Genomic DNA, 23,285 nt, shown 5'->3' with positions numbered 1-23,285 from the left:
TACATCCATAAACGTGGATGCATATGCAAAAGTGCAATATATTTATCCATACAGTAATCTATTTATTTATATATGCACCTTATTGATCTTTTATCTTGCATTACCATGAGCTAATGCAACAAAATGTTGTTGTTATCTGTACTGTCCATCCATCCATTTTCTACCGCTTATTCCCTTTTGGGGTTGCGGGGGGTGTTGGTGCCTATCTCAGCTACAATCGGGCGGAAGGCGGGGTACACCCTGAACAAGTCGCCACCTCATCGCAGGGCCAACACAGATAGACAGACAACATTCACACTCACATTCACACACTAGGGCCAATTTAGTATTGCCAATCAACCTATCCCCAGGTGCATGTCTTTGGAGGTGGAAGGAAGCCGGAGTACCCGGAGGGAACCCACGCATTCACGGGGAGAACATGCAAACTCCACACAGAAAGATCCCGAGCCTGGATTTGAACCCAGGACGGCAGGACCTTCGTATTGTGAGGTAGACGCACTAACCCCTCTGCCACCGTGAAGCTGTACTGTAAAATTCAAATTTGAATGAATAATAAATGGGTTGTACATGTATAGTGCTTTTTTACCTTTTTTTAAGGAACTTAAAGCGCTTTGACACTATTTCCACATTCACCCATTCACACACACATTCACACAGTGATGGCAGGAGCTGCCATGCAAGGCACTAACCAGGACCTATAATGTGACTTAAAACAAATGTTTTAAGTCACATTTTTCTCTAAGATTACATTCCTCTTTTTTTGACAATAATTTTTGTGTATTCTTGGGTAGCAGGTTATAGTTTGCTTTGTGTATAATTTTAGCTGTATGCAAATACACTATGTCATGGAATTTCAGTATTTTTGATTCAATAAATAAAGGATTTGTATGTTCTCTATATCAAACATTATGTATTATTCTAACTGATCTTTTTTGGAACACTGTTAGTGAATAAAATGTATTTTTGTTGTTATTTCCCCATATTTCTACACTGTAACTCAGAAATGGTAACACTAGTGAGCAGTAGAGAATATGAAGTGATTTTTGGTCCAGAACATGTTTTGCTTTATTCATTACTTATGTTTCTTGCTACTTTATGTTGTATATTTTTACATTAGATGTCCAGTTCAATTTATCATCAATAATTATCAAGAAATTTGGTTTCATTTAGTCTTTCAGATTCTACTCCGTCTATTTGTATTTGTGTTTGACTTTCTCTTCTACTGATACCAAACAGCATTATTTTAGTTTTACTGAGATTCAACGAAAGTCTGTTTTTGTCAAACCATCTTTTTAATGTGTTCATTTCTTCTGCTATTATTGTTTATTAGCTTCTGTGTGTTCTCTCTTGAACCAAACGCTGTTGTATTATCTGCAAATAATACTAACTTTGGAATCTTTTGTAACTTTCAAATGTCATTTATAAAGATACTGAATAATTTAGGTCCTAGTATTGATCCCTGAACTACACCACAGTTCATTTTGGTTAAAAATGTTTATAGTTTAAATAAGGATCACTTTAAATATTTTCTGTTACAGACTAAAAAGCAGATAGTAAAGTTGTTCATTGTTGTAGGTTGATTTATATTTATTTCTTTTTTGTTTTCTTTACTGTTAAAAAGGACACAAAATTATGCAGAAGGGTACTCATAACAATTTTGTAGACAAATTCTATATTACACTACATACTATATCTATATTTATAGTCATGACAGAGAGTGGGGTGGGAAAGCGCAAAATGTTTTCATCTTCCTGCGGTGGGGGGTAACAGGAAAAACAGCCTTAGTGAAAAACAACAGTTAAAATCTTATTAGCAAACTAACTAGTTTTTAAACTGTTGTTAGCCTTGATGTAAGCAAAATACATATTCACATTTCCAGTAAGCTGGCCTAAAGTGCCTGTTTATGTTTCTTGCTTATTTTGTGTTCATATGCATTATCTCAAATTCTCAATGCAATTAAACTTTAAAATTTAGCTCTGCGTTTTGAAAATATGTTTTCCCATTTTGGTTGTTGATTGGGTCATGTTGGTGTTTATCTATCTTTCATAGTAAATTTTCCTTTTTTTTTTTTTTACAAAGAGTTGGAAAACGAGAGGGACACACAATTCAAGTAATGGTGAAAATGATTATGGGACCGATAATTATCGGGTCGATAACAGGATTATGACGTCACATCAATAATTTGTTAACATGCGATAAATAGCACCAATAAGCATTAAGAATACAAATGATCCAATCAGGCGAGATTACCCATACTCTGCTGGATGTAGGTTAAGGTGAACAATCACCATTTTAAGAGCGCTTTGGAGCGGGTTTTTGTCCAGGATATGTCTGTACATTGCTGCTTTCATCTTTCTGTCTATCCTTACTAGTCTGCCAGTTCCTGCTGCTAAAAACATCCCTACAGCATGATGCTACCACCACTATGCTTCACTGTAGGGATGTTATTGTCCTGGTGATGAGCCGTGCCTGGTTTCCTATAAACATAATGCCTGGCATACACGCTAAAAGTAAATCTTTGTCTCATCAGACCAGATAATTTTGTTTCTCATGGTCTGAGAGTCTTTAGGTGCATTTTGGAAAACTTGTATGAAGGAATGGCTTCTGTCTGGCCACTCTTTCATACAGGCCTAATTGGTGGATTGATACAGAGATGGTTGTCCTTCTGGAATATTCTCCTCTCTCCACAGAGGAATTCTGTAGCTCTGACAGACTGACCATCAGGTTCTTGGTCACCTCCCTGACTACGGCCCTTCTTCCCCAAGTGTTAAGATTAAACGACAGACTAGCTTTAGTAAGAGCCCTGGTGGTTCCAAACTTCTTTCATTTACAAATGGTAGAGGCCACTTTGCTCATTGGGACCTTCAAGGCTGCAGATAGTTTTCTGTACCCTTCCCCAGATTTGTGCCACGAAACCATCCTGTCTCGGAGGTGTAAGGACAATTCCGTCGACTTCATTCTCCGTTTGTGCTTTCCCACACACTGTCCAGGATGGGACCTCTTCTACAGACAGGTGTTTGCCTTTTCAAATCATGTCCAATCAACGGAATTTACCACAGGTGGACTGGAATTAAAATGTTGGAACATCTTAAGGGTGATCAGTTGAAATAGCATGCACCAGAGCTGACGTTTGAGTTTCATGGAAAAGGCTGTTAATAGTTATGTATTTGTGATTCCAAATGTATTTTTCATTACATATGCAAAAACAATTAAATTTAACTTTTTCACATTGTCATTTTTGGGGTGTTCTGTGTTGAGATTTTAAAGACAAAATGACTGTATTCCATTTTGCAATAAGGCTGGTAAATGACAAAATGTGGTAATGTAAAGCACTGTGAATATTTTTTCGAATGTACAAATCCGGTTTCCATATGAGTTGGGAAATTTTGTTAGATGTAAATATAAACGGAATACAATGATTTACAAATCCTTTTCACTTCATATTCAGTTGAATGCACTACAAAGACCATATATTTGATGTTCAAACTCATAAACTTAATTTTTTTTTGCAAATAATAATCAACTTAGAATTTCATTGCTGCAACATGTGCCAAAGTAGTTGGGAAAGGGCATGTTCACCACTGTGTTACACCACCTTTTCTTTTAACAACACTCAATAAACGTTTGGGAACTGAGGAAATTAATTGTTGAAGCTTTGAAAGTGGAATTCTTTCTTATTCTTGTTTTATGTAGAGCTTTAGTCGTCCGCTGTCGTATTTTACGCTTCATAATGCGCCACACATTTTCGATGGGAGACAGTTCTGGACTACAGGAGGGCCAGGAAAGTTCCCGCTCTCTTTTACTACGAAACCACGCTGTTGTAACACACGGCTTGGCATTGTCTTGCTGAAATAGGAAGGGGTGTCCATGATATCGTTGCTTGGATGACAACATATGTTGCTCCAAAACCTGTATGGACCTTTCAGCATTAATGGTGCCTTCACAGATTTGTAAGTTACCCATGCCTTGGGCACTAATGCACGCCCATACCATCACAGATGCTGGCTTTTGAACTTTGCACCTAAAACAATCCGGATGGTTATTTTCCTCTTTGTTCCGGGGGACACCACGTCAACAGTTTCCAAATTTAATTTGAAATGTGGACTCTGCAGACCACAGAACACTTTTCCACTTTGCATCAGTCCATCTTAGATGAGCTCGGGACCAGCGAAGCCAGCGGCGTTCCTTGGTGTTGTTGATAAATGGGTTTGGCTTTGCATAGTAGACTTTTAAATTGCACTTACAGATGTAGCAACCACCTGTAGTTACTGACAGTGGTTTTATGAATTGTTCCTGAGCCCATGTGGTGATATCCTTTACACACTGATGTCTGTTTTTGATGCAGTACCGCCTGAGGGATCAAAGGTCTGTAATATCATCGCTTACGTGCAGTGATTTCTCCAGATTCTCTGAACCTTTTGATGATTTTACGGACCGCAGATGGTAAAATCCCTAAATTCCTTGCAATAGCTTGTTGAGAAATGTTGTTCTAAAACTGTTCGACATTTTGCTTACAAATTGGTGACCCTCGCCCCATCCTTGTTTGTGAATTACTTAGCATTTCATGGAAGCTGCTTTTATACCCAATCATGGCTCCCACCTGTTCCCAATTAGCCTGCTCTCCTGTGGGATGTTCCAAATAAGTGTTTGATGAGTATTTCTCAACTTTATCAGTATTTATTGCCACCTTTCCCAACTTCTTTGTCACGTGTTGCTGGCATCAAATTCTAAAGTTAATGATTATTTGCAAAAAAAAAAGTGGTTATCAGTTTGAACATATATGTTGTCTTTGTAGCATATTCAACTGAATATGGGTTGAAAATGATTTGCAAATCATTGTATTCTGTTTATATTTACATCTAACACAATTTCCCAACTCATATGGAAACGGGGTTTGTACTTAATGATACATAAAATATCAATAGATTGAGAAAGCTGTACAATTTCATTAATGAAAAGCATTTTGTGTTACCTGGCCTGCTTCTTAAATGCACCAAAGGCCACCCTTTGAAATGTGAGTATCTTTAAATGTTGACAATATATACATGAACTAATCTGGGATGAGTTACAACCTCAGACTGTCAACACTAGACTGAAGAATCTCCACGGAGTCAGTATAAAAGGATTAGTGAGGGTTTTGTTTTGTGTTGGCAGACTTCTCGGCCACACTTGTAATCTATGTTTGGATGTGTGTCGAACATCACAGCATCGCCTCTCTCCTCTGAGCATATAATTGCATTAGACTGGCTGCTGGAGCGATTGTCATTTAGAGGTGGATGGATCTGTTTTTGAACATTCTCCAGTCATGTATCACTTAGCAGAAATGTGTCAGTTCGGCAGACCTGGCCGCATGTAAGGAGTATGTAGGCGAGAACCGAGTTAGTTGTCATTTCTCAAATTGTAGTTTTGGAAATTTACAGAATTCAGAGTTCACCTACACAGTATTCCCTAAAGTTAACCAGCTGAACATGTTGTGTTATTCCTGTCAAGTTGTAAATATTCCACTTCTCAGTATTTTTCTTCTAGGCTTTTATACAATTGGTTATTACAAGACAATTGTTAACTTTGACCAGTTCTTTTCAAATAGTAAGACGAGCCCTTCTGGGGTGAACACGCTTTATCAGTACCATGTAGCATCATGTTTCAAACCCTGCTTTGTCTGTGCGCTCCACTGAGCGCGCCCCCGCGTGTTCCGCTCGTACAGCAGCTGCACTCACTCAGCAATCAACACACCTGGTACTGATGAGAGGGACGCCTTCTCAAACCACCGCGTCCTGAGATCCAGTGCCAGAACATTGCGACCTGTACATCGTACCGTAAGCTCGTCTCGAGATCCCTTATTGCCTTGCATTCCTGATCTCTGTTTTCTCAGCGTTGATTGTCGTGTTCTTCTTCTTCCCGCAGTTCCTTGTGTGTGTCCCCGAGTTGAGCTGTGTGTCTCGCACTCTTGGATCTTCCCTGTCTTCCTCGTGCTTCCTGGATTCCGACCCCTCGCCTGTCCCTGGACTACGGCGCCACGCTTCCGTCTCTCGACCACTATTCTGTCCCCGGACTACCATGCATGCCTTGCCCTTGTCTGACCGCACCATTCCTTTATACACGCACCTCCAACATTTACGGTAACACTCTCCAGTTAAATACCACACACAGTCTGACACTCATTCTCTTTAGGTTAGCTACACATCATAAATTTATATCTTTAATAAATCTGCCCATGGCTAAACGCTCCCCCAGCCTCAGTGCCGTCTTTTTCTCCCCTGTACTATTACATTAAGTGTTTTATACATTGAGGTCCTGAATTAATGTTGCTAATAAATTTGAATGTATTAATAGTTATTGAGTTCATTTAATTTTATTTTTCAGTATCAAATAGTTGATTTGAGTTTGAGTTTATTTCGAACATGCAAACATACAACATGATACATTTCCAGTTTTTCATCTCAACATGTTCGAAAAGGAGTAGGAAGAAGCAACGCTTATTTAATCCTACCCCTTTTCTTTTACATAACAGTTGCTAAAACTTTTTATTCACTTCCTGTTCTCAATTTATTCACAGTTTACTCCATAAGTAATCACAATAAAAATAAATCAATAAATAATAATAATTATTTAATAATAATAATAATTAGTGGAGTAAGTTATATTTCATATGATGAAATAAGTAAGATTATTTTGAGAATGGATGGATTAAATAAATTGGGAATGTTTATCATGGTTCTTCTTCTTTGTACTTTGTAAACACTTTAAGTTTGAAGAGTTTCTTGAAGTGGATAATATTTGTACATTGTTTGATCGCTTTGCTTAATCCATTCCATAATTCAATTCCACATACTGATATACTAAAGGTCTTAAGTGTTGTACGTGCGTGCAAATGTTTTAAGTCACATTTTTCTCTAAGATTATATTTCTCCTCTTTTTGAGAATAATTTTTGTGTATTCTTGGGTAGCAGGTTATAGTTTGCTTTGTGTATAATTTTAGCTGTATGCAAATACTCTATGTCATTGAATTTCAGTATTTTTGATTCAATAAATAAAGGATTTGTATGTTCTCTATATCAAACATTATGTATTATTCTAACTGATCTTTTTTGGAACACTGTTAGTGAATGAAGTGTACTTTTGTTGTTATTTCCCCATATTTCTACACAGTAATTCAGAAATGGTAACACTAGTGAGCAGTAGAGAATATGAAGTGATTTTTGGTCTAGAACATGTTTTGCTTTATTCATTATTTATGTTTCTTGCTACTTTATGTTGTATATTTTTACATTAGATGTCCAGTTCAATTTATCATCAATAATTATACCTAGAAATTTGGTTTCATTTACTCTTTCAGATTCTACTCCGTCAATTTGTATTTGTGTTTGACTTTCTCCTCTACTGATACCAAACAGCATTATTTTAGTTTTACTGAGATTCAACGAAAGTCTGTTTTTGTCAAACCATCTTTTTAATGTGTTCATTTCTTCTGCTATTATTGTTTATTAGCTTCTGTGTGTTCTCTCTTGAACCAAACGCTGTTGTATTATCTGCAAATAATACTAACTTTGGAATCTTTTGTAACTTTCAAATGTCATTTATAAAGATACTGAATAATTTAGGTCCTAGTATTGATCCCTGAACTACACCACAGTTCATTTTGGTTAAAAATGTTTATAGTTTAAATAAGGATCACTTTAAATATTTTCTGTTACAGACTAAAAAGCAGATAGTAAAGTTGTTCATTGTTGTAGGTTGATTTATATTTATTTCTTTTTTGTTTTCTTTACTGTTAAAAAGGACACAAAATTATGCAGAAGGGTACTCATAACAATTTTGTAGACAAATTCTATATTACACTACATACTATATCTATATTTATAGTCATGACAGAGAGTGGGGTGGGAAAGCGCAAAATGTTTTCATCTTCCTGCGGTGGGGGGTAACAGGAAAAACAGCCTTAGTGAAAAACAACAGTTAAAATCTTATTAGCAAACTAACTAGTTTTTAAACTGTTGTTAGCCTTGATGTAAGCAAAATACATATTCACATTTCCAGTAAGCTGGCCTAAAGTGCCTGTTTATGTTTCTTGCTTATTTTGTGTTCATATGCATTATCTCAAATTCTCAATGCAATTAAACTTTAAAATTTAGCTCTGCGTTTTGAAAATATGTTTTCCCATTTTGGTTGTTGATTGGGTCATGTTGGTGTTTATCTATCTTTCATAGTAAATTTTCCTTTTTTTTTTTTTTACAAAGAGTTGGAAAACGAGAGGGACACACAATTCAAGTAATGGTGAAAATGATTATGGGACCGATAATTATCGGGTCGATAACAGGATTATGACGTCACATCAATAATTTGTTAACATGCGATAAATAGCACCAATAAGCATTAAGAATACAAATGATCCAATCAGGCGAGATTACCCATACTCTGCTGGATGTAGGTTAAGGTGAACAATCACCATTTTAAGAGCGCTTTGGAGCGGGTTTTTGTCCAGGATATGTCTGTACATTGCTGCTTTCATCTTTCTGTCTATCCTTACTAGTCTGCCAGTTCCTGCTGCTAAAAACATCCCTACAGCATGATGCTACCACCACTATGCTTCACTGTAGGGATGTTATTGTCCTGGTGATGAGCCGTGCCTGGTTTCCTATAAACATAATGCCTGGCATACACGCTAAAAGTAAATCTTTGTCTCATCAGACCAGATAATTTTGTTTCTCATGGTCTGAGAGTCTTTAGGTGCATTTTGGAAAACTTGTATGAAGGAATGGCTTCTGTCTGGCCACTCTTTCATACAGGCCTAATTGGTGGATTGATACAGAGATGGTTGTCCTTCTGGAATATTCTCCTCTCTCCACAGAGGAATTCTGTAGCTCTGACAGACTGACCATCAGGTTCTTGGTCACCTCCCTGACTACGGCCCTTCTTCCCCAAGTGTTAAGATTAAACGACAGACTAGCTTTAGTAAGAGCCCTGGTGGTTCCAAACTTCTTTCATTTACAAATGGTAGAGGCCACTTTGCTCATTGGGACCTTCAAGGCTGCAGATAGTTTTCTGTACCCTTCCCCAGATTTGTGCCACGAAACCATCCTGTCTCGGAGGTGTAAGGACAATTCCGTCGACTTCATTCTCCGTTTGTGCTTTCCCACACACTGTCCAGGATGGGACCTCTTCTACAGACAGGTGTTTGCCTTTTCAAATCATGTCCAATCAACGGAATTTACCACAGGTGGACTGGAATTAAAATGTTGGAACATCTTAAGGGTGATCAGTTGAAATAGCATGCACCAGAGCTGACGTTTGAGTTTCATGGAAAAGGCTGTTAATAGTTATGTATTTGTGATTCCAAATGTATTTTTCATTACATATGCAAAAACAATTAAATTTAACTTTTTCACATTGTCATTTTTGGGGTGTTCTGTGTTGAGATTTTAAAGACAAAATGACTGTATTCCATTTTGCAATAAGGCTGGTAAATGACAAAATGTGGTAATGTAAAGCACTGTGAATATTTTTTCGAATGTACAAATCCGGTTTCCATATGAGTTGGGAAATTTTGTTAGATGTAAATATAAACGGAATACAATGATTTACAAATCCTTTTCACTTCATATTCAGTTGAATGCACTACAAAGACCATATATTTGATGTTCAAACTCATAAACTTAATTTTTTTTTGCAAATAATAATCAACTTAGAATTTCATTGCTGCAACATGTGCCAAAGTAGTTGGGAAAGGGCATGTTCACCACTGTGTTACACCACCTTTTCTTTTAACAACACTCAATAAACGTTTGGGAACTGAGGAAATTAATTGTTGAAGCTTTGAAAGTGGAATTCTTTCTTATTCTTGTTTTATGTAGAGCTTTAGTCGTTCAACAGTCCGGGGTCTCCGCTGTCGTATTTTACGCTTCATAATGCGCCACACATTTTCGATGGGAGACAGTTCTGGACTACAGGAGGGCCAGGAAAGTTCCCGCTCTCTTTTACTACGAAACCACGCTGTTGTAACACACGGCTTGGCATTGTCTTGCTGAAATAGGAAGGGGTGTCCATGATATCGTTGCTTGGATGACAACATATGTTGCTCCAAAACCTGTATGGACCTTTCAGCATTAATGGTGCCTTCACAGATTTGTAAGTTACCCATGCCTTGGGCACTAATGCACGCCCATACCATCACAGATGCTGGCTTTTGAACTTTGCACCTAAAACAATCCGGATGGTTATTTTCCTCTTTGTTCCGGGGGACACCACGTCAACAGTTTCCAAATTTAATTTGAAATGTGGACTCTGCAGACCACAGAACACTTTTCCACTTTGCATCAGTCCATCTTAGATGAGCTCGGGACCAGCGAAGCCAGCGGCGTTCCTTGGTGTTGTTGATAAATGGGTTTGGCTTTGCATAGTAGACTTTTAAATTGCACTTACAGATGTAGCAACCACCTGTAGTTACTGACAGTGGTTTTATGAATTGTTCCTGAGCCCATGTGGTGATATCCTTTACACACTGATGTCTGTTTTTGATGCAGTACCGCCTGAGGGATCAAAGGTCTGTAATATCATCGCTTACGTGCAGTGATTTCTCCAGATTCTCTGAACCTTTTGATGATTTTACGGACCGCAGATGGTAAAATCCCTAAATTCCTTGCAATAGCTTGTTGAGAAATGTTGTTCTAAAACTGTTCGACATTTTGCTTACAAATTGGTGACCCTCGCCCCATCCTTGTTTGTGAATTACTTAGCATTTCATGGAAGCTGCTTTTATACCCAATCATGGCTCCCACCTGTTCCCAATTAGCCTGCTCTCCTGTGGGATGTTCCAAATAAGTGTTTGATGAGTATTTCTCAACTTTATCAGTATTTATTGCCACCTTTCCCAACTTCTTTGTCACATGTTGCTGGCATCAAATTCTAAAGTTAATGATTATTTGCAAAAAAAAAAGTGGTTATCAGTTTGAACATATATGTTGTCTTTGTAGCATATTCAACTGAATATGGGTTGAAAATGATTTGCAAATCATTGTATTCCGTTTATATTTACATCTAACACAATTTCCCAACTCATATGGAAACGGGGTTTGTACTTAATGATACATAAAATATCAATAGATTGAGAAAGCTGTACAATTTCATTAATGAAAAGCATTTTGTGTTACCTGGCCTGCTTCTTAAATGCACCAAAGGCCACCCTTTGAAATGTGAGTATCTTTAAATGTTGACAATATATACATGAACTAATCTGGGATGAGTTACAACCTCAGACTGTCAACACTAGACTGAAGAATCTCCACGGAGTCAGTATAAAAGGATTAGTGAGGGTTTTGTTTTGTGTTGGCAGACTTCTCGGCCACACTTGTAATCTATGTTTGGATGTGTGTCGAACATCACAGCATCGCCTCTCTCCTCTGAGCATATAATTGCATTAGACTGGCTGCTGGAGCGATTGTCATTAAGAGGTGGATGGATCTGTTTTTGAACATTCTCCAGTCATGTATCACTTAGCAGAAATGTGTCAGTTCGGCAGACCTGGCCGCATGTAAGGAGTATGTAGGCGAGAACCGAGTTAGTTGTCATTTCTCAAATTGTAGTTTTGGAAATTTACAGAATTCAGAGTTCACCTACACAGTATTCCCTAAAGTTAACCAGCTGAACATGTTGTGTTATTCCTGTCAAGTTGTAAATATTCCACTTCTCAGTATTTTTCTTCTAGGCTTTTATACAATTGGTTATTACAAGACAATTGTTAACTTTGACCAGTTCTTTTCAAATAGTAAGACGAGCCCTTCTGGGGTGAACACGCTTTATCAGTACCATGTAGCATCATGTTTCAAACCCTGCTTTGTCTGTGCGCTCCACTGAGCGCGCCCCCGCGTGTTCCGCTCGTACAGCAGCTGCACTCACTCAGCAATCAACACACCTGGTACTGATGAGAGGGACGCCTTCTCAAACCACCGCGTCCTGAGATCCAGTGCCAGAACATTGCGACCTGTACATCGTACCGTAAGCTCGTCTCGAGATCCCTTATTGCCTTGCATTCCTGATCTCTGTTTTCTCAGCGTTGATTGTCGTGTTCTTCTTCTTCCCGCAGTTCCTTGTGTGTGTCCCCGAGTTGAGCTGTGTGTCTCGCACTCTTGGATCTTCCCTGTCTTCCTCGTGCTTCCTGGATTCCGACCCCTCGCCTGTCCCTGGACTACGGCGCCACGCTTCCGTCTCTCGACCACTATTCTGTCCCCGGACTACCATGCATGCCTTGCCCTTGTCTGACCGCACCATTCCTTTATACACGCACCTCCAACATTTACGGTAACACTCTCCAGTTAAATACCACACACAGTCTGACACTCATTCTCTTTAGGTTAGCTACACATCATAAATTTATATCTTTAATAAATCTGCCCATGGCTAAACGCTCCCCCAGCCTCAGTGCCGTCTTTTTCTCCCCTGTACTATTACATTAAGTGTTTTATACATTGAGGTCCTGAATTAATGTTGCTAATAAATTTGAATGTATTAATAGTTATTGAGTTCATTTAATTTTATTTTTCAGTATCAAATAGTTGATTTGAGTTTGAGTTTATTTCGAACATGCAAACATACAACATGATACATTTCCAGTTTTTCATCTCAACATGTTCGAAAAGGAGTAGGAAGAAGCAACGCTTATTTAATCCTACCCTTTTTCTTTTACATAACAGTTGCTAAAACTTTTTATTCACTTCCTGTTCTCAATTTATTCACAGTTTACTCCATAAGTAATCACAATAAAAATAAATCAATAAATAATAATAATTATTTAATAATAATAATAATTAGTGGAGTAAGTTATATTTCATATGATGAAATAAGTAAGATTATTTTGAGAATGGATGGATTAAATAAATTGGGAATGTTTATCATGGTTCTTCTTCTTTGTACTTTGTAAACACTTTAAGTTTGAAGAGTTTCTTGAAGTGGATAATATTTGTACATTGTTTGATCGCTTTGCTTAATCCATTCCATAATTCAATTCCACATACTGATATACTAAAGGTCTTAAGTGTTGTACGTGCGTGCAAATGTTTTAAGTCACATTTTTCTCTAAGATTATATTTCTCCTCTTTTTGAGAATAATTTTTGTGTATTCTTGGGTAGCAGGTTATAGTTTGCTTTGTGTATAATTTTAGCTGTATGCAAATACTCTATGTCATTGAATTTCAGTATTTTTGATTCAATAAATAAAGGATTTGTATGTTCTCTATATCAAACATTATGTATTATTCTAACTGATCTTTTTTGGAACACTGTTAGTGAATGAAGTGTACTTTTGTTGTTATTTCCCCATATTTCTACACAGTAATTCAGAAATGGTAACACTAGTGAGCAGTAGAGAATATGAAGTGATTTTTGGTCTAGAACATGTTTTGCTTTATTCATTATTTATGTTTCTTGCTACTTTATGTTGTATATTTTTACATTAGATGTCCAGTTCAATTTATCATCAATAATTATACCTAGAAATTTGGTTTCATTTACTCTTTCAGATTCTACTCCGTCAATTTGTATTTGTGTTTGACTTTCTCCTCTACTGATACCAAACAGCATTATTTTAGTTTTACTGAGATTCAACGAAAGTCTGTTTTTTGCTCAAACCATCTTTTTAATGTGTTCATTTCTTCTGTTATTATCTTTTATTAGCTTCTGTGTGTTCTCTCTTGAACCAAACGCTGTTATATTATCTGCAAATAATACAAACTTTGGAAGCTTTTTAACTTTCAAATGTCATTTATAAAGATACTGAATAATTTAGGTCCTAGTATTGATCCCTGAGCTACACCACAGTTCATTTTGGTTAAAAATGTTTATAGATTAAATAAGGATCACTTTAAATATTTTCTGTTACAGACTAAAAAGCAGACAGTAAAGTTGTTCATTGTTGTAGGTTGATTTATATTTCTTTCTTTTTTGTTTTCTTTACTGTTAAAAAGGACACAAAATTATGCAGAAAGGTACTCATAACAATTTTATAGACAAATTCTATATTACACTACATACTATATCTATATTTATAGTCATGACAGAGAGTGGGGTGTGAAAGTTTTCATCTTCCTGCGGTGGGGGGTAACAGGAAAAACAGCCTTAGTGAAAAACAGTTAAAATCTTATTAGCAAACTAACTAGTTTTTAAACTGTTGTTAGCCTTGATGTAAGCAAAATACATATTCACATTTCCAGTAAGCTGGCCTAAAGTGCCTGTTTATGTTTCTTGCTTATTTTGTGTTCATATGCATTATCTCAAATTCTCAATGCAATTAAACTTTAAAATTTAGTTCTGCGTTTTGAAAATATGTTTTCCCATTTTGGTTGTTGATTGGGTCATGTTGGTGTTTGTCTTTCATAGTTAATTTTCCTTTTTTTTTTTTACAAAGAGTTGGAAAACGAGAGGGACACACAATTCAAGTAATGGTGGAAATAATTATGGGACCGATAATTATCGGGTCGATAACAGGATTATGACGTCACATCAATAATTTGTTAACATGCGATAAATAGCACCAATAAGCATTAAGAATACAAATGATCCAATCAGGCGAGATTACCCATACTCTGCTGGATGTAGGTTAAGGTGAACAATCACCATTTTTGTGGGAGGTCTTAACTTCATTGAAACTCACCAAAGTAAACAAACATGGCTTCCGTCGGTCATATGGGACGCAGCCAGTCCCTCCTTCATGTGAGTTATATGCCGTGTGTATGTCCAAGCATGCTAAAAAGTCAATCATATCATGGGAAATAAAACAATACAGAAATATTTAGTGATACACTTGACCCCAGGGATATCAGGGATACACAATCGTTGTTGACACTTTCGACAGCAGACCTACTGGAGCCATGGTTAGCTCTTTTTAACTGCCGCTTTTTTTCGGATGTATGTTTTGCTCGCAAAAATGTCAATCAGGACATAAGAGTCATTATTAATTTTTGAATGTGATTGTAAAAGTCTCTCTGCTGTGAGGGTTCTCCTGGTGCAGACAGATCTTTCTTGAGCCCAATGTACAGGTTTGAGCAAATCTTTTATTGACATACACAAGTTTCGTTTGCTTTCCAGCAGTATATATTTTAGGACTTTTCAGTCCGGCGTTTCTCTCCTTTCTCGGTCCAACATATGACAACATATGTTGCTCCAAAACCTGTATGGACCTTTCAGCATTAATGGTGCCTTCACAGATTTGTAAGTTACCCATGCCTTGGGCACTAATGCACGCCCATACCATCACAGATGCTGGCTTTTGAACTTTGCACCTAAAACAATCCGGATGGTTATTTTCCTCTTTGTTCCGGGGGACACCACGTCAACAGTTTCCAAATTTAATTTGAAATGTGTTCCGGCTGCTGCTAATAAGTGCGACAGGAAATTAGATAATCAATTCCAGCTGGGCAATCTACTCACCTGCCGCTGGCTTCGAGGCCGGGCCGTACACACCCCATTCCCGCAGGAGGCGCGCCGCCCACGCCCTCCCCCTCAGTGATGTTAGTTAGTTTCAGTGGTGATGTCATATTTGGTTAGGATTTTAGTTTACAGGTACTGCTTGTCAAATTCACCTTTGAGTCTTTTTCACACACAGGAGTGCATAAAGTACATAAACAAAATCTGCAATTGAAAAATAATAGAGGTCAATAAGTTCACGGTTATTGCTAACATGAAAATAAAAAATATTGAGCATCCTTAATTTAAAGCAGGGGTCTCAAACTCAATTTACCTGGGGGTCACTGGATGCAGAAACTGGGTGAGGCTCGGTTGCGATTTCTAAAAAAATTAACATGCACTTTTTAATGAATTCACCTTCTATGAATGGCCTTCCCGCCCTAGCAACATACTTGCCAACCCTCACGATTTGCACCTCCCGACATTTTACCGGTGCAACCATTCTCCTGAATTAGTTCCAATTTTCACCCGGCCGACAGGTGCCGTGACTCCACTGCCTTTAGCGTGCAGTGTTCTTGTGAACATTTTTTTAATTCAAGTACCCCCTAATCAGAGCAAAGCATTTTTGGTTAGAAAAAGAGATACATAAGTAAAATACAGCACTATGTCATCAGTTTCTGATTTATTAAATTGTATAACAGTGCAAAATATTGCTCATTTGTAGTGGGCTTTCTTGAACTATTTGGAAAAAAAAGACATAAAAATAACTTAAAACTTATTGAAGAATTAACAAGTGATTCAATTATAAATAAAGATTTCTACACATAGAAGTAATCATCAACTTAAAGTGCCCTCTTTGGGGATTGTAATAGAGATCCATCTGGATTCATGAACTTAATTTTAAACATTTCTTCGCAATAAAAGAAATCTTTAACATCAATATTTATCAATCAATCAATCAATCAATGTTTATTTATATAGCCCCAAATCACAAATGTCTCAAAGGACTGCACAAATCATTACGACTACAACATCCTCGGAAGAACCCACAAAAGGGCAAGGAAAACTCACACCCAGTGGGCAGGGAGAATTCACATTCAGTGGGACGCAAGTGACAATGCTGACTATGAGAAACCTTGGAGAGGACCTCAGATGTGGGCAACCCCCCCCTCTAGGGGACCGAAAGCAATGGATGTCGAGCGGGTTCAACATGATACTGTGAAAGTTCAATCCATAGTGGCTCCAAGACAGCAGTGAGAGTCCCGTCCACAGGAAACCATCTCAAGCGGATCAGCAGCGTAGAGATGTCCCCAACCGATACAGGCGAGCGGTCCATCCTGGGTCCCGACGAGCGGTCCATCCTGGGTCTCGACTCTGGACAGTCAGTACTTCATCCATGGTCATCGGACCGGACCCCCTCCATAAGGGAGGGGGGGACATAGGAGAAAGAAAAGAAGCGGCAGATCAACTGGTCTAAAAAGGAGGTCTATTTAAAGGCTAGAGTATACAGATGAGTTTTAAGATGAGACTTAAATGCTTCTACTGAGGTAGCATCTCAGAGTACTGGAGCCCGAACGGAAAACGCTCTATAGCCCGCAGACTTTTTTTGAGCTCTAGGAATCACTAATAAGCCGGAGTCTTTTGAACGCAGATTTCTTGCCGGGACATACGGTACAATATAATCGGCAAGATAGGCTGGAGCTAGACCGTGTAGTATTTTATACGTAAGTAGTAAAACCTTAAAGTCACATCTTAAGTGCACAGGAAGCCAGTGCAGGTGAGCCAGTACAGGCGTAATATGATCAAATTTTCTTGTTCTTGTCAAAAGTCTAGCAGCCGCATTTTGTACCAGCTGTAATCTTTTAATGCTAGACATGGGGAGACCCAAAAATAATACGTTACAGTAATCGAGACGAGACGTAACAAACGCATGGATAATGATCTCGGCGTCTTTAGTGGACAAAATGGAGCGAATTTTAGCGATTTTACGGAGATGAAAGAAGGCCGTTTTAGTAACGCTTTTAATGTGTGACTCAAAGGAGAGAGTTGGGTCGAAGATAATACCCAGATTTTTTACAGAGTCACCTTGTTTTATTATTTGGTTGTCAAATGTTAAAGTTGTATTATTAAATAGAGGTCGGTGTCTAGCAGGACCGATAATCAGCATTTCCGTTTTTTTGGCATTAAGTTGCAAAAAGTTAGCGGACATCCATTGTTTAATTTCATTAAGACACGCTTCCAACTGACTACAGTCCGGCGTGTTGGTCAGCTTTAGGGGCATGTAAAGTTGGGTGTCATCAGCATAACAGTGAAAGCTAACACCGTATTTGCGTATGACGTCACCTAGCGGCAGCATGTAGATGCTGAAGAGTACAGGGCCAAGGACCGAACCCTGGGGAACTCCACACGTTACCTTAACATAGTCCGAGGTCACACTGTTATAGGAGACGCACTGCATCCTATCAGTAAGATAAGAGTTAAACCATGACAGGGCTGAGTCTGACATACCAATTCGTATTTTGATACGCTCTAATAAAATATTATGATCGACGGTATCGAAAGCAGCGCTAAGATCGAGGAGCAGCAACATAGATGACGCATCAGAGTCCATCGTTAGCAATAGATCATTAGTCAGTTTTGCGAGGGCTGTCTCAGTCGAGTGATTTGCCCTGAAACCGGATTGAAAGGTTTCACATAGATTGTTGAACGCTAAGTGCTCATTTAGCTGCTCTGCAACAATTTTTTCGAGAATTTTCGAAATAAAGGGAAGGTGAGACACCGGTCGGTAGTTTACCATGAGGTCAGGATCGAGGTTAGGTCTTTTAAGGAGAGGATGAATAACCGCTTTTTTGAATGCAACGGGAACAGTGCCCGAGGAAAGTGATAAGTTTATAATATTTAGCACTGATGGACCTAATAATACAAAAAGCTCCTTGATAAGTTTCCCAGGAAGTGGGTCAAGTAAACATGTTGTTTGTTTTATTCCATTTACACGTTGTAACAATCCTTCTAATGTTATTTCATCAAAACGAGAGAAACTATTTTGGATATTTGCAGTATCCGCCGTATATACAATCATATCTGTGTTACTATAACCCCGTTGTAGCTGGGACGCATTGTCTTTGATCTCCTTTCTAATAAGATCAATTTTCTTATTAAAGAACTTCATAAAGTCATCTGCCGAATGGGTGGAGCTACTGGAAGGAGTCCCTTGTTGGGTTAGCGATGCTACTGTACTAAACAAAAATTTTGGATCGTTTTTATTAATGCGGATGAGATTTGAGTAATAATTAGTTTTAGCTAAGGTAAGCATGCGTTTATAAGTTATTAAACTATCACTCCATGCTTGATGGTGCACCTCAAGTTTAGTCGTGCGCCATTTGCGTTCCAGCTTTCTACATAATAATTTCTGAGCTCTAGTTTCTTCAGTAAACCATGGCGTACGCCTTTTTGGAGCATGTCCATAAAAAAATCTAACTGTCAACACTGAATAGTGCATTGTTGTATTTTTTCTTCACAGTTAGTGAACTTGCATTCATATTTTGTTGGAGTATTATTCTATAAATATATTTATAAAGGATTTTTGAATTGCTGCTATTTTTTAGAATATTTAAAAAAAAATCTCACGTACCCCTTGGCATGCAGTGGGGCAAAAAAGTATTTAGTCAGCCACCGATTGTGCAAGGTCTCCCACTTAAAATAATGACAGAGGTCTGTAATTTTCATCATAGGTACACTTCAACTGTGAGAGACAGAATGTGAATAAAAAATCCAGGAATTCACCTTGTAGGAATTTTAAATAATTTATTTGTAAATGATGGTGGAAAACAAGTATTTAGTCACTTCAAACAAGGAAGATATCTGGCTTTCACAGACCTGTAACTTCTTTAAGAAGCTCTTCTGTCCTCCACTCGTTACCTGTATTAATGGAACCTGTTTGAACTCATTATCTGTATAAAAGACACCTGCCCATAGCCCTAAACGGTCAGACTCCAAACTCCACTATGGCCAAGACCAAAGAGCTGTCAAAGGACACCAGGAAAAGAATTGTAGACCTGCACCAGACTGGGAAGAGTGAATCTACAATTGGCAAGCAGCCTGGTGTGAAAAAACCAACTGTGGGAGCATCTATCAGAAAATGGAAGACATACAGGACCACTGATAACCTCCCTCGGTCTGGGGCTCCACGCAAGATCTCATCCCGTGGGGTCAAAATGATCATGAGAACAGTGAGCAAAAATCCCAGAACCACATGGGGGGACATGGTGAATGACCTGCAGAAAGCTGGGACCAAAGTAACAAAGGTTACCATCAGTAACACACTACGCCGACAGGGAATCAAATCCTGCAGTGCCAGATGTTTCCCCCTGCTTAAGCCAGTGCATACCAGAGAGCACATGGAAGAATGTCATGTGGTCAGATGAAACCAAAATAGAACTTTTTGGTATAAACTCAACTCGTCGTGTTTGGAGGAAGAAGAATACTGAGTTGCATCCCAAGAACACCATAACTACTGTGAAGCATGGGGGTGGAATCATCATGCTTTGGGGCTGTTTTTCTGCTAAGGGGACAGGACGATTGATCCGTGTTAAGGAAAAAATTAATGGGGCCATGTATCGCGAGATTTTGAGCCAAAAACTCCTTCCATCAGTGAGAGCTTTGATCGGTTGACCAAATACTTATTTTCCACCATAATTTACAAATAAATCCTTTAAAATTCCTACAATGTGAATTCCTGGATTTTTTTTTTTCACATTCTGTCTCTCACAGTTGAAGTGTACCTATGATGAAAATTAAAGACCTCTGTCATCATTTTAAGTGGGAGAACTTGCACAATCAGTGGCTGACTAAATACTTTTTTGCCCCACTGTACCTTCAAGTACCCCCAGTGGTAGCGTATCTCAATTTGAGAACCACTGTTCTACAACATGTCATCGCGTATGCTTTAACATCACACAACCAGCGTGCCGGCTCGTTAACATGTTGTGTATGGCATCTTCAAATACAAGTAGGTGACTGCAAGACATACTTGCTCAGCAGCCATACAGGTCACACTGAAAGTGGCCGTATAAACAATTTTAACACTGTTACAAACATGCGCCACACTGTGAACCCACACCAAACAGGTGTGACAAACACATTTTGGGAGAACATCCGCACCGTAACACAACTTAAACATAACAGAACAAATACCCAGAACACCTTGCAGCCCTAACTCTCCCGGGCTACAATATACACCACCTCAAACGACGCAAGTAGGGGGTGTGGGGGTGGGGGATTTGGTGGTAGCGGGTGTAGTGTGTGAATGTGAGTGTGAATTGTTGTATTTTTTCTTCACAGTTAGTTGATCAAATATGTCTTGCAATAACACATGTGCGTTCAACACAGTTAGATACAACATGTAACTGGTCTTGCACGCTGTTTGTACAGGATGCAGGTAGCGCTAAAGACTGTGCCATCATGGCACCCCCTGAATATTGTTGTTTGGGAGTTAATAGGACAGGAATTCTAGAGAATGGATGCCCTGAAATTCAGGGGTCTCCCAGGAAATTTGGGAGCGTTGGCAAGTATGACGCTGTCAAGCGCCGACCGTTCATGCGTTTATATTAAACTCGTGGGCCGCACTAGCAATAAGTTGTCATATCAGGGTGCGGACCGCAAAATAACGTCTCGCGGGCCACATGTTTGAGCCCCCTGGTTTAAAGCCAACATCTTCAGCTTCAGTGTAATGTAAGAATGGCTCTTGACAGATGTTTTGCTGATGAGCAATTCACAGTAGAGTAAAAAATGTGACAAGTTCAACCAACCACGTGTTCTCCTACTGTAGACGGCCTTTACAGTGGAAATAGAAGAGATCCAAGCAAATTACTATAATGGAGCCTATTGGAGCCAAAAGACCCTTATGTGTGACAGAGAGACCAGCAGAGTGCAGTCTCAGCAGGATGCATCACCGTCTCGCCAACCGGGGAAGAACCATCATCACGCTCTCCTCCGGGGGCTCCATTAAGGTTCGTATGGCTGTAGTTAATGTGTTTGCCTTCTCTGGCCATGTCGTACACACACCACAGGCAGGAAATGGGAGAGGATAATGGGTGCATTCTTAATGGCGCTTCCTGCTGACGATTTTTGCTGTGTTTACTCCTAAACTTGACATGTCCACACACCCCTCAGCTCGAACGATAAATGTCAGACATTGCTTTCTGGAAATCATATCCTGATTCCCATCCTAAAGTGCAGTCTGTAATTGTTATGTAAAGGCAATCAATTCCTTTTGAGACAGCGGTCTTCAATAGGTCGCTGGCGACCTCAATAGGGCAGCGTTTCTCAAAGTGTGGGGCGGGCCCCACTGGTGGACAGGTGGGGCGCGAGGAACGGGAGGAAATTTCACTTTTAAAAAATTGTATTTTTTATTTTCTTAATTTTTTTTTTTTACTATGCTTTCATTTTCTATACACACTGTAAATCACTTTGTGATTCTGTCTGTGAAATCCGTTCTATAAATAAATGTAAATTACTTATTTTTCCTCGAGGCTATAAATTTCTAGGTAGGAGCAAAAGTTCGACAGACATAGCAACAGTAACTAATGGGGGCCGGGCTAAGCGGAACAATCTTTCACGCAGATGAGTAGCAGGCTAATGTGTGGACCACAATTACACAAAATGGATAAATTTGTGACTCGCACCTCAAAGGTCGTCGAGCCAGCACCTGCGGAGAAACAAAAATCTGACGGGCTTAATCAACCAAAAAGCCAACCGAAAAGAAAATATGATGAAGGGTATCTTGCTCCTGGATTCACGCCAACGGTGGTGGGGGCAGAGGAGAGACCCCTGTGTGTTCTGTGTCTAAAACCGCTACCAGCAGACAGCATGAGACCCAACACATTAAAGAGACACCTCGAGACCACACACCCCAATCACATCAATAAGCCATTTGATTTCTTTCAAAGAAAACTGGCAGAGTAGTTATTTTATTTATTATTGAACTTGATGTTATTTTATGTTATTGATTTTGAATGTATACAACTTGAATGTTACTTGATGTTCAATAAATTTGAAAATGTTAAGCTTGGCATTAGCGTTCTGTTGGGGCGATGGGGGCAGGGGGGGCTTGAAAACTCCCCCTTCTCCAAAGAGGGGGATGACAAAAAAAGTTTGCGAACCACTGCAATGAGGTGTGCAAAAGTACTGCAGGGGGGGTCGTAACATTTTTGTTTTTTCTAAAAAAATTTTAAAAAATGGTGTATTCCTCATGCAAATTTTACTCTAATTTAAATGTTTTTTAAACACACACATTGCTCCAACACAACTAAGTTGAATGAATGATTATCATATTATTGTGTTTAATGTTAGCATATAAGATTACATATAAGCTTGTAATTAGCGCACTAGTTTTCAGCTATAGCAATTAGTGCACCAGCTGCCAGCTAACAATTATAGTGCCGGTTTTCACCTACCAATTAGCTCACATGTTGTAAGTGACCAATGTGTGTGGCAATAGTCAGCAACTGATTGGCGCACCACTTGTCATCTATCACTTAGTGCACAGTTGTCAGCTAACGATTAACGCGCCTGTTCTCAGCTAGCTATCAACACACCTATTGTCAGCTAGGGATTATTGCATCAATTCGAAATGAGTGCTCCACTTGTCAGCTAGCGATTAGTGCGCTAGTTGCTAACTAGCTATCAGCGACACTATATAGTTTCAATATGTTACTATTGCACAATAACAAGGTACCTTTAGGACCAGTTTAATTTATAAAACATTTTTATACAAGAGAAATAAGCAGGGAGTCCTCGCTTCATCTGTCCATCAGTCTGGGGGGCCTTGGCCTGGAAAACCTTGAAGATCTCTGCTTTAAGAGAAGAATCTAGCTGGTTTTATTTTTTGGTAC

This window comes from Nerophis ophidion, linkage group LG03 (genome assembly GCF_033978795.1).
Source record: "Nerophis ophidion isolate RoL-2023_Sa linkage group LG03, RoL_Noph_v1.0, whole genome shotgun sequence".
NCBI lineage: Eukaryota > Metazoa > Chordata > Actinopteri > Syngnathiformes > Syngnathidae > Nerophis > Nerophis ophidion.
Note: the sequence above shows the minus strand (reverse complement) of the source record.